This window comes from Hylobates moloch, unplaced genomic scaffold (genome assembly GCF_009828535.3).
Source record: "Hylobates moloch isolate HMO894 unplaced genomic scaffold, HMol_V3 SCAFFOLD_21, whole genome shotgun sequence".
Lineage (NCBI taxonomy): Eukaryota > Metazoa > Chordata > Mammalia > Primates > Hylobatidae > Hylobates > Hylobates moloch.
Genome location: NW_026652296.1, coordinates 12818373 through 12835544, shown reverse-complemented (window position 1 = coordinate 12835544; position 17172 = coordinate 12818373). Strand labels below are relative to the sequence as shown.

General features: G+C 49.3%; 2 long non-coding RNA genes across 3 annotated transcripts; both read left to right on the top strand.

Moving 5' to 3' along the window:
- Positions 1-8923: 8923 nt before the first annotated feature.
- Positions 8924-11236, top strand: LOC131382232 (uncharacterized). Its single transcript, XR_009211522.1, has 3 exons — positions 8924-9047; positions 9770-9858; positions 10406-11236. It is a non-coding gene; the product is annotated as an uncharacterized LOC131382232 (long non-coding RNA).
- A 2594-nt stretch (positions 11237-13830) lies between these two features.
- On the top strand, positions 13831-16773 carry LOC131382231 (uncharacterized). Of its 2 annotated transcripts, none has more exons than XR_009211521.1 (4): positions 13831-14152; positions 14260-14373; positions 15911-16014; positions 16714-16773. It is a non-coding gene; the product is annotated as an uncharacterized LOC131382231 (long non-coding RNA). The 2 variants fall into 2 exon arrangements; XR_009211520.1 differs by having other exon boundaries at positions 15772-16014.
- The last annotated feature ends 399 nt before the right edge of the window (positions 16774-17172 follow it).

The window sequence follows — 17172 nt, the reverse complement described above, 5'->3', positions numbered from 1 at the left end:
AATCTAGATGCGTTCCTGCCTGGTGGTCCTGCCACTTCCTCTGCATGGCCCTCACCTCCCCAGGATCTTCATTTAGTGACTTCTGGTCACACATTGCTCCCTTGGGAGGCCTCCCAGCCAGGCCACCCAATGGAGCTCTTCGTCCACCACTGGCCACTCTCCAGCCAACTACAGCTGGGGAACAAATCCAGTCTGCTGCCTGTTTTCGTCAGTAAAGTTTTATTGGGATACAACCACATGGATCTGCCTGCGTATTGTCTATGACTGCCTTCTTGCTTCAAGGGCTTGGTTGACTACTTGCGACAGAGGCTATATAGACCAGAAAGCCCAAAGCATTTTCTGTCTGATCTCTCTTGCTGCATGGAGGAGATGGGGTGGGTGTTGGATGTTGGGTGAGGTTGGGGTGAGACCTTCTGTCCTTGCACAGCATAGAGAATGCTGAGGGTTCCCAGACACTGGGCCTGCAGGCAGAGAGATTATGTCGAGCGAAGCTGAGTCTTAGAGGCCAGGTGGGCCCTGACTGTTCCAAGGGTGGGTCACATTTCTGTCCCACAGCATTGTTGTCTGAGAAATGGAAGATTTAAGACTCTGGGACTCAGATAAGGGCCTTTCTGCCTCTAAAGTCTTGCGTGTCTGCCCAAGGTCATGCTGCCCATGACTTCACAGAAAGTTCGTCGGCTCCTGTTCTATTCTGCTATCCCATTTGATTTCCATCAACCCTGAGTTGGGTTCCCAGAACCCGACTCTGGGATGAGGATTTGAGAGTAAGAAGTTTATTTGGGAGGTGATTCCAGAAAACCCTACAGGGGAGTGGGGCAGTGAGATGGGGTGGGGGGTGTGCTATCACGCGAGTCCCCTGCTTCCCATCCATCGTTGGCAGAGGGACGCATCTGGGGTGTCAGCTCCCAGCACTTCCCAGGGGCCAAGAGAAGCCCTCAGCTAGAGCCTGGGGCTTGTGGTCAGATACCTGCCCAGCAAGGACTGGCCATGTATCGAGGGCATGTGGGCTGCACCAGCAGCTCTCACACCATCACAGCAACGATCACTTTCCAAAGGCATTTAGTTAAGTGAATTGCGTGTCTATGCCTATTCCCCTGTCTGATTGGGGCCTCATCACCTGGGCCTTCATGGAGGGTGGGCATCGACGAACACTGGCTGAGGGCAGCAGGAGTGTTTCTCTCCTTCAGTCTCTCTGCCTTCACAGGATTCCATGCTGCCCCTGCCCCTGCTTATATCTGATCTTATAAGCAGGACCAGATGTCATGATTCTACCACTCCTTCTGTTCATTTCTGGTTCTTTTTAGTTGAGTAGTTGCGGCAGAGACAACCTTTTCTTCACCGATTTCCCCTTTTATATGTGCAAATTGGGAGTGACCCCATGGTCTCCAAGGCTGTGTCTGTCCCAGATTTGTAGCACACAAAACTCTTCCAGGCACAGCCACATTCAGCCCAGAAAGCTGAATGCATTGAATGATTCCTCTGGGATCCTTCTTCTTCTTCTTCTTTATTTTTTTTGAGATGGAATCATGCTCTGTCATCCAGGCTGGAGTGCAGTGGCGCAATCTCACCTCACTGCAATCTCTGCTTCTTGGGCTCAAGCGATCCTCCTACCTCAGCCTCTTGAGTAGCTGGGACTGCAGGTACATGCCACCACACCCAGCTAATTTTTTTGTATTTTTTTTTTTAGAGCCATGCTACCCAGGCTAGTCTTGAACTCCTGAACTGAAGCAATTCATCTGCCTCAGCCTTCCAAAGTGCTGGGATTACAGGTGTGGGCCATCCTGCCCAACCTCCTTCTGTTCATTTCTGACCAGGCACGGTGACCTTGCCTGGGATAGCGAATGAGCCAGCACACTGAGCAAGAAACTCAGACAGCAACAGCTGGTTCAAGATTTGCCCCTCATGGGTTGTGGGAGCTTGGGTAGACACATAAGACTTTAGAGGCAGAAGGGCCCTTATCTGAGTCCAAGAGTCTCAAATCTTCAAATTTTCAGACAGGGACGTTGGGGTTTGGAAAAGTGACCCACCCATGGAACAGTCAGGGTCTACCTGGCCTCTAAGACTCAGCTTCACTCGACATAATCTTTCTGCCTGCAGGCTCAGTGTCTGGGAAGCCTCAGCATCCTCTATGCTGTGTGAGGACAGAGGATCTCCCCCCAACCCCATCCAACATCCAACACCCACCCCACATCCAACACCCACCCCATCTCCTCCATGCAGCCAGAGCGATCATTCAATGCATCAAACCTAAGCATCACTCCTGCTGTCTAAATGTTTCTATGGCATCACCTGGCCCTAAAAATAAAGACGGAAGCTCCTAAATGTGCTGTGTCGGTGGAATTGGGTTTGACTGTGAGCAGCAGAGACCTAGAATAATAGATGCCCAAATAAAGTATAAGAAACAGAGAAAAGACCCCCGTACCTGGGCCCAGTAATCAGGGCTGAGTGTCAAGAGGACAGTCAGAGAAGTAGGCAGGAGCTGCATCTCAGGGGGCTGGTAGGAGGCTGGATTGCACTCTGTGTGTGTGGGATGAAGTCACAGGAGGATTTTGAGCAGGGGAGCCGCATGATTTTATTGTCTCTAAAAAGGTATACTTGTCTTAGTCTCCATATTACACTTGTTTCAATGACTATTAGGTTAATATCTCTCCTCCCCAACCTCTACCCCAAATGAACTGTCTATGGCTATAGGAACCACATCTATGTTTTTCTCAGCTTCTGTATGTATCTGCGTATGTCTTGCTTCTAGCACATTGCTTGGCCTGTGGCTGATACTCAGTGAGTATTTATAAAGGAGAGAAGGGAGGAGAGGAAAGGTGAGTCTTGAGCCAGGGCAACCCTTTCTTCACTGATTTCCCCTTTTATACATGTAAATTGGGAACAACCCCATGGTCTCCAAGGCTGTGTCTTTCCCAGATTTGTAGCACGCAAAACTCTTCCACATCGATGCTCAGGTTGACTGTATGTTGAGCAAGAATAAGTAACGATGGGAGTCACATTGACTGCGATTCAACCATCTAAAAAGACAGGGGCCTTCAGGCATGTGGGTTTGGCAACATTTGTCATCACCGAGGAGAGAGGTAACTAGAGGATGATTTATTGTAATCTTTTCTGGTGTGATAAGAGCCAGTTGCTTAAAGGGGGAAAACAGATCATCCATGGCCGCTTGCTTAAAGAGTTCTGTGAGTATTTGTTCTTCTTTTCAGCCATGTAGAAACTTGGAACTACTTTCTTGTGTTCAGCAAACTTTACATCTTCTGTAGACTTCAATTACCCAGTTATCCGACCCGCTGGCTTACTCTGGAAGGGCCAGGTCCAATGGCTTTGGTTGTTCTAATCCTATGTACCCTTAGACATACATTTTGAAGTGCAATCTTGTAACTTTAAGAAACAGCAGCCTCATTCAATCATTTCTCAGGATGGCCCATTAGTGGGAGGAGCTGCATCCAGGTCCACAGGATATACTGACAGGGGATATGTATCAGACGTGAGAGTCCCATATTGGTATTTTGGGTAGTAGAGGCTATAGTATTGGTACCCAGAGGTATTTTCATGTGAACAGCTCTGTGGTAAGATTTGGACCAAGTTCCTGGCTACGTAACTTTAAGTCTAATTATCTAGCCCTTCTGGGTAGATCTCCCAGTTACCTGTTATGTTTTAGCAAGTTTCTGCTTAAATTTACTGGATAGAGTTCTGTTGTTTGCAACTAAAGCCCTGACTCATACATGGTACAGGTGTGTGAAGCTGCCTACAGAGTACCAGAGAGGAAGATGGGAATAAAAGGGGGCACATGTACTTGGACTAAACTGGGACCCTGGAACCGGGAAGCTGGCACACGAGGTGGGCTATCTGCAATTGATCATACACATTTCCTTTTATTTAGTCATTGAGCAAATATCTATTGTGCACAAACTATCCCAGGTGCCGTGCTAGGTGCTGTGGGTAAAGTACTGAGCAAGACAAAGGTCCTGTTCTCCCTGAGCTTCCATTCTGGTTGGAGAGATAGCAAGCGATGGAAAATGAATAAATAAGACATTTCCAGATTGTGTTAAGTGCTGTGAAGAATGGTTTGATAAAAAGTGATGACTGTGGAAGGCTGCTTTAGCCTGGGTGGTCAGGGAAGTGTTCTGAGGAAGCCACCCTTGGGGAGGTGGAGGAGCCAGCCATGCCAGGTGCTGGGGAGCACGTGTCCCGGTGGGAGAAGCAACAGCCCGGAGCAAAAAAGGTCTCCATGCCAAAGGAACACTAAGGGCCAGATTGTGCAGGGCCTCTCGGGCGCAGTAAGGAGTTTGGGTTTTATTTCACTACAGTAGGAGGTCATTGGTGAAATTTAAGCAATGGAGTGACATCATGATGTGAATTTGTGAAAGTAGAGCTTGAGCCTGTGGGGGTGGCAGGGAGCAGGGGCACCTAACACAAGTGGAGAGCTGCTGTGGAGTGGATGTTTGTCCCCTCCAAACCTCGTGCTGCAATTTGATTCCCAATGTTGGAAGTGGGGCCTAATGAGGGGTGTTTGATTCATGGTGGCAGATCCCTCATAAATAGATTAATGTGCTCCCTTGTGGGTGAGGGAGTTCTCACTCTGTTAGTTCCCATGAGACGTGGTTGTTAAAAAGAGCCTGGAACCTCCCCATCTTGCTCTTTGTTCCTCTCTCGCTATGTGATCTCTGCATACACCGGCTCCCCTTCACCTTCCACCACGAGTGGAAGCAGCTCGAGGCCCTCATCAGATGCAGACATCCAATCTTGAACCTTCCAGCCATCAGAATCATGAGCCAAATATTTTTTCTTTATAAATTATGCAGACTCAGGTATGCCTTTATAGCAACACAAAACAGACTAAAACAGGAGCTGTTTAGAGACCTAGCACCCAGGGTTTTTACTGGGGCGGGTCCCATAGGCTCCCTCTGCTTAGCACACACCAGGATTCCAGATACATGGATGCCCAGCCTAAACCACATTGTTTGCAACAGGAGGCTATTGTAATTTTCCAACTAAGAGATAATGAGGGCTTGGATGAAGGTGGGGGTGATAGAGAAGAGAAAAGTGAGTGGATTAAGAATCTACTTTGGAGGTAGCACTGTCAGAAAATGCTGATGGATTAGGTGTGGGGTGTGAGAGAAAGTGAGTGCCAGACTTAGCCAAATGGACACAGATTATCATTGGAGAATCCATTACCATCATTAAGCACTTTAGAGTTCAAGAAATGCTGCTTTGTACATATCCTCTCTCGCTTAACCATGGGCAATTCACAGTAGAAAGGATCTTAGGGGACATCTAGTGTAACTGTGTACTTTGACAGGTGAGGAAACTGAGACTCAGGGAGGGGAAGTCTTTTTTTCAAGATTAGACAGAGAGTTCATTGCAGACACCATCTTGGAATCTGCATTCTTTGATTTCCAAGTAAGTGATCTTTCAATATGCCATTTTTTATGAGAGGATTGGAAAGATTATAAACAATAGAATGTTAAAGCTGGAAAGGATCTTGTGCTGGTTCTTAAGCTACTGTTTCTCATCCCCAAACTCAACCTTCTAAACTGCATTCTATAATGCTGAACCTGAGACTTTACATTTATTCTTTATCAAGTTTGTTTCTTACTGGGTTCCATCCACTTGGGATAGCAGCCTGGGCCCAATCAGGGGATAGAAACCACACAGCGATTTAAACAGAGAAAATGTTACATAAGTAAGTATTAAACTACGATAAAAGAATAACTGTAGAATATTTTAAAAAGCATATATGGCTCCCTAGGGCTAAGAGAGTGAACCCAAGGAAGGACAAACTTGGAAAAGGGCCCCTTCCTATGGATGGGGTTTAGAGCTCCTTGAAGAAGGTCATTTGCTGACCCCTGGCTTAGCTTGTTGGTATACAGGAAGAGCACCTAATGCAGTCACTAATATTCTAAAGTCATCAATCCCTTCTCTCCATCTCCACTGTTACCATTTTGGTCCAAGCCATCATCATCTCTCAACTGACTATTGCAGTAGTCTCCTGACTAGGCTCTTGGTTTTTGTCTTAACCCTGTATTAGGTCAGGTTTCCTAGAAGCAGAGCCTATGACGGAGGGCTTATGCATGTGACTTATTGAGAAGCTGCTCCTGAGAGAAGGGAGTGAGGGTGCAGAACAGGTCAGGAAAAAAAAGCTAAGCAAGGAAGGAGAGTAATTTCAGCCTGGTCCCACGGAAAGCCCGGGGGCATCAATTGTACCCCAGAGTTGGTCCCAGTCTGAGGCAGGGGGCTGGCATTTGCATTTCCATGCTAGTCATTGGCTATGGGCTGCCCTAGGATGAGTATGGGGGTTGCAGCTTATTGGACAAGGAAGTTCTCATGTGGCCTAGGGCAGTACTCTGGGGAGGGGGACACCTGTGAGCCATTTTCAGACACCACTCAAAACGGCTGGGGCAGGCTGGGCGTGGTGGCTCATGCCTGTAATCCCAGCACTTTGGGAGGCTGAGGCGGGCGGATCACCTGAAGTCAGAAGTTCAAGACCAGCCTGGCCAACATGGTGAAACCCTGTCTCTATTAAAAATTCAAAAAATTAGCTGGGCGTGGTGGCGGGCACTTGTAATCCCAGTTACTTGGGAGGCTGAGGCAGGAGAATCACTTGAACCTGCAGGGGCGGAGGTTGCAGTGAGCCGAGATTGTGCCATTGCACTCCAGCCTGGGCAACAAGAGCGAGACTCCATCTCAAAACAAAAAACAAAAAACAAACATAGTGGCACATGCTCAGTGAGGGGGATCCATGCAAGGGTCTGATAGCATCCACTCCCACTCCAACAGTCTATTAATAGACAGTGGTCAAGGTGGTCCTCCTCTTTAAGTTCAAGTTCAGGTTCAAAGAGAGAATGGGTCAGTCTTGTAATGGGGATGGTGAGATTTGCTGGGCTGCTGTAGGATCTGCCAAGGGACATTAGAAGAAAGGCAGGAAACCACACTGGGGTTAGAGTCCCACAGAATTTTATTTCAGCTCTGGCCCTTTCTGGCTGTGAGGTCTTGGGTGAGTGTCTTCTCTCTCTGGATGCATTTCATCGCCTGAAAATGGGACACCCACACCTGCCTGAGGGACTAGTTCTGGTATCATCCTCTGAAGCCCACCACCGCTGCTGCTGCTTCATGCATTGGCACTAATTTTGAATGCCTTGTTGGATGTTCACATAGGTTAAAAAGCTGCTTGAAATGATCTGAGCCCAGAACTGAATTCCATTTTACATAGAAATAATTTTTTTTTTTTTTTTTACTGTTTTAAACTGAGTTTTACCACACTGTTCCCATGGTGTAAACTACTGGAAGACTGTACTTTGTTTTTTTCAAGATTTATTGAATGTTGCTCACCAGTTTGAAAAAAATCACCTTACCAATGGCAGAGCCTCTTGCGGTGTCTGAGTTGCCCAAAACAGTACAGCTGTAGTCAGTCCACATCTGTGACTTCGTTCACTGTGATTCTGCATCCAAGTTCAAGCATCTGATGACGTTGTTACATGTTCTACCTTAGTCATGCCAGGTGTATTAGTCTGTTCTCAGGCTGCTATGAAGAAACACCCAAGACTGGGTAATTTATAAAGGAAGGAGGCTTAGCTGACTCACAGCTCTGCAGGGCTGGCGACGCCTCAGGATACTTTCAATCAAGGCGGAAGGGGAAGCAGGCTTGTCCTCCTTCACGTGGTGGCAACAAGGAGAAGTGCAGAGTGAAGTGGGGGAAAAGCCCCTTATAAAACCATCAGATTATCCTGAGAACTCATTTACTGTCATGAGAAAAGTATGGAGGTAACCACCCCCGTGATTCAGTGACCTCCCCTCAGGTCCCTTCCATGACACGTGGATATTATGGGAGTTACAGTTCAACATGAGATTTAGGTGAGGACACAGCCAAACCATATCACCAGGGCACTTACATGTTGAACTATGTTTTATTTTATTATAAATTCCTTTCTTTTTCTCTTTATATCCCTCTGGGGAAATTGTGTTGATTAAGAAATATGCCTGTAGCTAGGTTATATTTTCTATGAATTTCATTTCAGTTGAGTAAAGGGGAAGTGATAAAATATTTGTGTTAAAAGCCTGGCATTGACTCTGATAGAGTTGAGAATCACACATCTACAAAGAATTAGCAACATCTTCTCTTTGTATAGGGAGCCCACAGTCTCACTGAGAGATACCTTGGAGCTCTTTATTAATTTGAGCCACATTTTACAAGGAAGGACTCTTTTCTGTCCTCTCCCAACCACTGTCCTTTGCTAGGACTCCTTAAGAGGGAGTATTTTCCCTCTTAAGCAGCCTGCTGGGGACCTGTGTAATCATTTAGCCCACATCCTGGGCCATGTCAGCTCTCCTGGAATTGTCTCTGCTAGCGTGAGTGTGGCTGTCTCACTCCCCTCTGCTGGAGGAACAGACCTGGACTCCTGCCAAATTGAGGTCCCTGCCTGGTGAGTAACTAATTTGTTTCCTCCATAGGAGATGGAGCGACAATCAAGAAACAAACAAACACATTTTTTTTAAAAAAGGCATAAAAGCTTAGTCATCCAAATCAAGGCAGAGGAGAGTGGGTAAAGAAAAGGGCCTTATTCATATTCTGCAACTTCGGCATGCCCTGGCCCATGGGCCGATTTCTATTAAAACACTCAGCCTAGAGCAGCCAACACTCTGGCTCATTAATAAAGGTTTGTCCCAAGTGGAGTAAACACCACCCGTTCCCAGGACACCCAGAAGCAGAAAATTAACCAGAGGTGAACTGGGTCATTAGCTGCGGCACAATATGGGTCATCCTAGATTAATTTAGTTCCCTTCAACTGAAGGCTCAAAGAGAGTGACCGGTTCTCATAGCGGGGAACAGTGACTTAGCAGCGTGTTGAGGTCTCTTGGATACCAGGCCAGGAGCTGTCATTATGATTCATGGCGCCTCTGACATCACTCAGTGGTTTTGTGATGCAAAGTTCACATGTCTGAGCACACATAAGGGACTCCGTGAATATGTGTGTATTTGTTGTGTGCATGCCCGCAGAATGGGACACAGAGACTCATTCTGTTCATCAGGGATTTGTTTTAATCAGGTATGGTAAGACCCCCAGACACAGAAAGGACTGTCATCCGGGAAGACATTCGCTACACTCTAGGTCCCGAGAAACGGGAGACATGGCATGCTCTGCAGGGCCACACGGGGAACCCTGGGAACCCGGGAACTGTGCTCTGCAGGGCCACATAGTGAACACTTCCTTTCAAGAGGAAGAGGGAGGAAGTGAGACATGAGCAGGAGACTTTATTGAGGAATGAATGGGTAGGCAGAGTCACCAGGCTTAGGGTTGTTAGTTTGAGTCATTTCGGCAGGCTCTGGGACACAGGAGCTGTTCCTAGTTGTCTGGTACCTGGCCCTGGAGAGGGAGAGCCCAATAAAAGAGGTGGTTGGGGCTGGGCGTGGTGGCTCACGCTTGTAATCCCAGCACTTTGGGAGGCCGAAGCAGGCGGATCACGAGGTCAGGAGATTGAGACCACGGTGAAACCCCGTCTCTACTAAAAATACAAAAAATTAGCCGGGTGTGGTGGCGGGCGCCTGTAGTCCCAGCTACTCGGGAGGCTGAGGCAGGAGAATGGCGTGAACCCAGGAGGCGGAGCTTGCAGTGAGCCGAGATCGCGACACTGCACTCCAGCCTGGGTGACAGAGCGAGCCTCCGTCTCAAAAAAAAAAAAAAAAAAAGAGGTGGTTGGGGCATGTGGGCTCTTGATTTGTTTTTCATTTGCAAGACATGCTCCAGATGAGTTGTTTCCTGTCTCTTAGGAATTGGCAAGCATGGGAAGAGCACACTGTCCAGGGTCGGCAAGGCCTGGAAATGTCAGCGCATCAGAATACCGAAAATAAAAGACATGGTCAGTACACATACGTAGACATGACACACACATATACACACATACGCAGACTCACACATGTGAGCAGCTGAGTTAAAAATGCCTTCCATTCCTGGAAGCAGGAGTCGTATCACTTTCTCCAAAGCATGCCTTTTTCTATACAATGGTGTGCTTTAGGTGCAAGAACACTTGGGAAATGGCAAAGATAAAGTTAAACACCTGTAATCCCAGCACTTTGGGAGGCCGAGGCAGGCGGGTCACGAGGTCAGGAGATCAAGACCATCCTGGCTAATACGGTGAAACCCCATCTCTACTAAAAATACAAAAAATTAGCCGGGCACGGTGGCGGGAACCTGTAGTCCCAGCTACTAGGGAGGCTGAGGCAGGAGAATGGCGTGAACCTGGGAGGTGGAGCTTGCAGTGAGCCGAGATAGCACCATTGCACTCTGGCCTGGGCGAAAGAGCAAGACTCCATCAAAAAAAAAAAAAAAAAAAGATACAGTTAAACAAATCCAAGTGTTATAATTCTGCATTATGCATATGTTTTGACTTTTCATCTTTAATTCAGAGAGGAAGAAAACCAAATAGAGTAAAGGAAGCCCAGCCAACCAGCTCAGTTTCACGTGGGCAGAACCAGCAGGAAATTGAAAGGGGAGAGAAGCCCCTTGCCAAAGCCGCCTCCAATTGCACTGGGAAGCCCACCACAGGCCACCACCTGGGCTGGGAGATTCGTCAGCAGGCATTGGCCTGCGACAGTCACACTTCCTTCTCCTCAGTCTGAGATGCCCCAACCAGATTGCAGAGGCCTGATAGGGAAGGAGCAGCCTCCGTGGAGGCCCGCCTGGTTTTCCAGCCCTGGACTTGCAGCCGGGACATGAGGGCTCTCTCCTACTCTCCCACCCCTCCTGCTGGTGAAGCAAGCCCCTCCTGCTCATAAGGGAGCTTTCTCTGCCCTGGAAGATGCTTGGAAACTTGGCGTTGCTTCCAGACGTGCAGGCGCCGGGGGCCTGTCCACTCCTCCTCCCCTTTCTCCTGGACTTACTGACTTTCCTTCTGTGCCACAAACAGCCAGGTTCTTTCCTGACCCAGGGACCCTGTGTGACCGACCATGCTCCTCCCGGATGCTGTCCCCAGCTCTGTGCATGGCTGCCCCTTCTCACCTTTCAGGGCTCTGCCAGGTGTCACCTCCTAGGTGAGCACCTCCCTGACCACCCTGTCCCCAGGACCCCCCTCCACCAAGGCACTTCCTAGCATGTCACCCCATTTCCTCTTCTCAGGACCCCTCATCACCATCTGAAATGAATTTGAGCATGTGTTGACTTGGGGAACATCTCTCCCTCTTCTTACCTGTGTGTGAACTCCAAGGAAAATCAGTGACCGACCTGACTTACGGACCTGTGTCCCCAGCGCCTATGGCGGTACCCAGCCCAGAGGTGCTGGCGCACATGATACTGATGACTCCGAGGGTGAGCCTGGCGTCCAAGTCCTGGGCTCAAGTCCTGATACAGCTGTTCCCAGGCACCTGACTTTGGGAGAGATGCCTCCTCTCTGGGTCAAGGTTTTATCCTTTGTGGCGTGAACCAATACTCCAATATCCATCAGTCACGACTGCTGGGGCTCGAAGACCAAGGTGACATATGTCAAGGTGCTTGGCCAACTCAGAGAGTTGTGCAAAGAGAAGTGACCATGTTAAGTTGCTGGCCCACGTCTGGGTAGAAGTCAGGGAGTGGGCTAAGGAAGAGCATGGTGATGGCCCGCCTGGCGGAAGTCTGCAGTGTGTGGGTGTGTGTGTGCAGATGTGTTTGTGCATGCGTGTTATTAATGTTGTTTAATTGCCATTCAGGCTCCATAAATAGTAGCTAATTCTTCCTATGTGCCGAGCATATACACTCACTTAATTCTTGCAACAGCCCCGCGTGGTAGGCACTGCTGTTACCACATCATCCCCATTCCACAGATAAGGGAACTGAGGCAAGGGAGAAGAAATGACACAATCTCCTGGACCCTCTCGATGCCATTGTGGACAACACGCCACCTGAACTCACGTTTCCGGGCTCCACTTGGCCATTTCTGTGACTTCAAGTTCCCCAGTCAAAGCTTAAATTCATCACGCTGGTGTCCGTTGAGGATAAAAAAGTGATTAATTTTCTGCAGCTCACTTCTCTTTCTAGGTTAAATCTATTTTGGTAGGGAGGCTGGGGGGACTGGGAGTATGATATTGATCAATCTAGAACGTGTGGAGGAGTGGACAGCAGTCTTTAATCAGATGAGACCTTCAACCCCGGCACAGACCATCAATTTGCAGGTTCCCCTGGGACATGGATGTGGTGCATGGGGCTGAGTTCACCTGTGGTGGGGACATGTCAACTCCTTCTGGGGTTTCAGGGCTCCACTTGAACAGACCCAGTTCTCGTGACACTGTAGGCAGAAGAGAGCAGCACGTGTCACATGGGGCTGGGGCTGGGATCTTCTGAACACCCTGAAGGGGCATCTCTGGGTTTCACCTACCTGGACGGTTTCTCTCTGTTTTGCCAGTTCTTACTGGGCTTCCCTTTGTGGGAAACAACCTTCCTCCACTACGGAATTTTTTTTTTTTTTTTGAGACAGGGTCTCACTCTGTCACTCAGGTTGGAGTGCAGTGGCTTGATCAGGGCTCACTGCAGCCTCGACCTCCCAGGGTCAAGCGATCCTCCCACCCCCTAGGCTGTAGCGAGGAGATTCATATTTGTCCTGTATTCTTGGGAAACCTTTGAGCTAAGATTGGACTGAAATGGCCTCAGGTGCTCTAATCAAATTGAGACCTGGTCCAATCCCTGTGGGCCCCTAAACCAAAGGTGAATAAGGTGCCCGCCTAGCAGGAGGTTGTAACCCCCAGGCTGATGGTGGGGTGAGAGCTGGGAGTCTGGATGGAGCAGATGTAGGCAGACAACAGGATGAGATTCGAAGGCCACCGCTAAGAATGACATTGAAGATCAAGACCTGTGCTGTCCTCCATGGCAGTCACTGGGCACCTGGAGTTATTTCAGTTTATAACAATGAAAACCAAATAGCTTTAAAAATTCAGTTCCTCAGTCACGTTAGCCACATGTTGAGTGCCCCATAGTCACATGTGGCTAGCAGCTGCCATATTGGACAGTGCAGACACAGAACATTTTCACCATGTGCAGAAAGTTGTACTCGACAACACGAGACAGACATATAAGATTTTGAGTCCAGAAAACATCAAGTTGGAGAGAGGTAGTAGCAAGAAAAAAAAGAGCAACAATAAGGGGGACTGTGACCAAGAGGCCCCCACTCATTCATTCCATCCTTCCTTCATTCATCTCTTCACCTCACATTGATTGAGCTCCCATCAGGCACCCTCTATGGCTGTGGGCTCCAGGGAAACACAAGAGAATTACACAGATGTAGCCTCAGACCACACAGAGCTCACATTTAGTCTGAGGAGTCAGACACTAAAGGAGGTAAATAAGTCACTAAATAAGACAATTCCAGAAAATAATAAATGCCAACATGAAAAGAGAGCAGGTAATAGTACAGAGCGTCTTTAGTGGGAGGATCAGGCCTCAAGTTTGGGGAGACGTGTCATCTTTGGGCAGCTAAAAACTACAGGGCTCAGAAAACCTCAGACATACAGAAAGGAGAGGAATGCGCTGCTCTATAGCCCACTCCCTGGAAGGCTGGGAAGCCTTGGTTCAGGGAAAGCACGGAGTTCTAGGAATTGGGAAGCGGATCCGACCACAAGGACAGGAAGTGGACAGGGGCTTCCAGGAAGCAGAGAAGAAACGAAGCGCACAAGTGGCCATGGGGCCATCGTGGAGTCGGTTTCATGGACAGAAACACAAAGGGGCTGTTAGGAACAGCCACCCTCGGCCAGCCTCGCCTGTGATTGTGACCTGACACTCGTGGTTTGTGAAGGTTGTTTGGTGACTTCGTGTTTCAGAGGCATTTCGCCTCTCGGCTTTTGGAACCTCCATGAGTGGACTTTTCTCTTGGGGCTCACAGTATTTTACCGCCTTCGGGGAGGTAGCTGGTTGTAGTTTAGCAAAACAGCCACTGACATCGCTGCTCCTTCAGCCTCTGCAGACAGAGCTGCAAGATCCTGGAGGCCTTTTTAATCCCCAGAAACAAAGTTCGCAGGAGGCCAGAGCCTTTGGTGGTGGGGAGCGGAGTCAGCAGGGGGAGGGGAGAGGCCCTTAGGAGAGACTGAGCCACCAGGCCATCGAGGGAACCTGGGCCAGGGATGAGGCACTTCAGCTCTCGGAGCAGCTGCAACAGCAGAGTCTGACCTCCCAGCAAGGAGCTCTGGCTGCAGGTTTGTTTTCTTTGAGCAAAATCTCAGAAACAAAGATGCCTGTGATGACCTCTGCACATAGGAACTTTCCATTTCTGCATTATGCAGGGCATATGTGTGTCATTTAGGTGTTAAAACAGACCAAAATGTGTTCTCCCGCCCGGAAGCAAGCAAAGCCAAGCCCAGCTGCGGTTCCCTGACAGTCCAGTGAATTCAGCCAAAGGAAATGGCCCCACATGGAGGTGGGTGAGGCCCAGGGAGGACGATTGTGGTGGGAAACTCAACAGGCGGAAATGTCTTGGTTTCTGAGCAGGCTGGAGGTTTCCCAAGGGCCGGGGAAGTTTCAGCCCTAATAGCTGCAGGATTCTCTCAGGGCAAGTGACAGAAGACCTGATGACTCTGGTGGCTTAGCTGAGAGTGCATTAATAGGCTTGACCACTTGTGCTCGATCTTCAGGCAAGCTGGGTCTGACCCCTGGACACTGTCCCCTGAAGCCCCCGGCCTCCACGTGTCCACCCACTGCCATGGTCATGGCTCCTTGGCAGGAGGAGGCCCAGCAGCCTCCAGGTGCCCCTGCCTGGTGCTAGCTGCCAGCCGAAGCTCTAGCCTCACACTCTCAGGTTCAAATCCAGGGACAAGAGCGGATCCCACAAAGACCATGAGAGTCACCCTAAACGGTCAGCTAAGGTCCTGCTTCACTGAGCCCATCGCTGTCCAGGGCAAGTGGTGCTGGCTGGGCCAGGTCCAGCTCCCGTGTCCACCCTGGGACCTGAGGTTCAGGGTCAGCTCACCCTAGACACATGGATTGAGTGGGGAGGGTGAATCCTCAAATGCTAATCAGGTTCCGTCATACAGAAGGGGAAGCGGAGGCAGGAGGATGCAACAAGACCTGTTCCCTCTAACGGCACTCGTAGGACAGCCCAGCCGCATATTCAAAGAATATTGAAGGAATAGGATGGTTGGTGTGGTTGGTGTGGAACAAGGTTCATAAATTCTGGATTTAGCTTTGAGGGCTTCAGCTGACCTGAGATTTATACCTGTGCAGGTGGTTGCTGGGTAGGGTGACCACTACTGTCTCTCTCCATCATCCAGGGCTGTGCTCAGCTCAAAGCCACAGAAGCCCAGGCACGGTGGCATCTCCGGGGGGAAGTTGCCTTATTCCAGATTCACAGGTCCAGAGGCAAAGGGGCCAGGGCAGGTGCGGGGCCGCAGGATATCGCCCTGGGCCTGGCTCCTTCTGCCTTTCTGCCGCCATCCTCAGCTGGTGCCTTTACCTCGAGGCCTCCTGTGGTTGCTGGTGCTGCCACGCTCAGCCTCCTGTCTGCCTCCAGATGGGAGAGGAGGAAGGAGGAGGTGAGAGCAGGAAAGAGCTTACATAAGAGACCACGTTTTCCCAGAATCCCCAGCAGCTTCCTGTTCTCCCCCTCCACTGGGCTAGAGCTGTGTCACACAGGCTGAGCAGCCAGGAAGCTGGGCACCATCCAGGGAGCGTGTGATCGTCAGGGTCCTGTTGGTAAGAAAAGGGCATGTGGGTAGACATCTGGAGTGCCTGTCATGGTCCAATTAACTGGCTAAAGGGATTTGTGGGTGTGCAGCTGCTTTCAATCAAAAGTACATAATTCACATCTTCCCAAACACAGATTCCTGCTTTTGAGTAATGAAGGCAACCAAACCACATGACCCTGCCTGCAAAGATTCCACCTGGACTCCCGGTTCCTCCAAGGAACCGTCATGTGGTTCAAATCCAACAGAAATTCTCTAAATCTCCACCCTCCTCAGGGTGCAGAGTTGGCTGCTTTTCTGTGCCCCCCGCTGATCACCGCAACCCCTGGGTGCCTCGGCCTGCGAAGCCCCAGCTGTCCTCCGTCTGCAGACAAGCCGAGGTATGAAAGCCTCCTCGCTGGCCCAGGAGCCTGTCATTGTCCTCCAGCAGCTCTAGCCTGGATGTGGTCCCAGAGATAAATCATATCTCTTTAAAAAGCCATGGTGGCCCATTATTTCTGCTTGAAAATACCCCTGGCTCTCTGCTGGCGAGCTGGGTGACAGGCCCCGGCTGTTGTGCTCAGCGCTGCATAGAATCACGTCAGTCTGTCGACTTGTGTAGTGAGCAAGCTGGTAGCTTCAGATGGCGTGCAAATAAAATCCTGTCCTGGCATCCAGGACTTGGCCGGGGGTTGCAGAGAGAACTACATCTGCAGAAGAGTTGGTAATATTTTAGTCCCAGCCTCATGTCCTTGTGAAATGCCCTGTTCATACTGGGCTACAGGGGCAGGAGCAAAAATGATACAATGACAATTCCTGGGCTGTGTTCTGCAATATTCTGCAACGCTTCATCAAGAAAACTCCAATCTTTAAAAATAGACTGAGCACAATTAAACAATCACTATAGATTTTTTTTTTTTTTTTTTTTTTTGAGACAGAGTCTCACTCTGTTGCCCAGGCTGGAGTGCAGTGGCGTGGTCTCCGCTCATTGCAAGCTCTGCCTCCCTGGTTCACGCCATTCTCCTGCCTCAGCCTCCTGAGTAGCTGGGACTACAGGTGCCCGCCACCATGCCTGGCTAATTTTTTTGTATTTTTAGTAGAGACAGGGTTTCACCGTGTTAGCCAGGATGGTCTGGATCTCCTGACCTCATGATCCTCCCGCCTCGGCCTCCCAAAGTGCTGGGATTACAGGCATGAGCCACCGCACCGGGCCCACTATAGATATTTCAACCAGAGGAATATAGTGAATCATCATCTACCCATCACGCAGGTTCAACAGCTCTCAGGGTTTGCCCCCTTCCTTCCAGCTCTTTCCCCTCTTTCTGCCAAATTATTTTAAAGCAAATCCCAGACCTCAAGTGGACATTTTCTAACAAAGTTGCAATATCCTAATCATCTCCAATGTTCAAATTTCCCCAGGTGTTGCACAGATATTTTTTTCTGGTTGCTTTTCCAGAAATTCAATGAGGACCACACGGCATTTGGTTGTTAAGTTTCTAACTTCCCTTTGGTTGACAGTGATCCCCTCTCCTTCATTTTACTTTTAATGCCACCGCTTG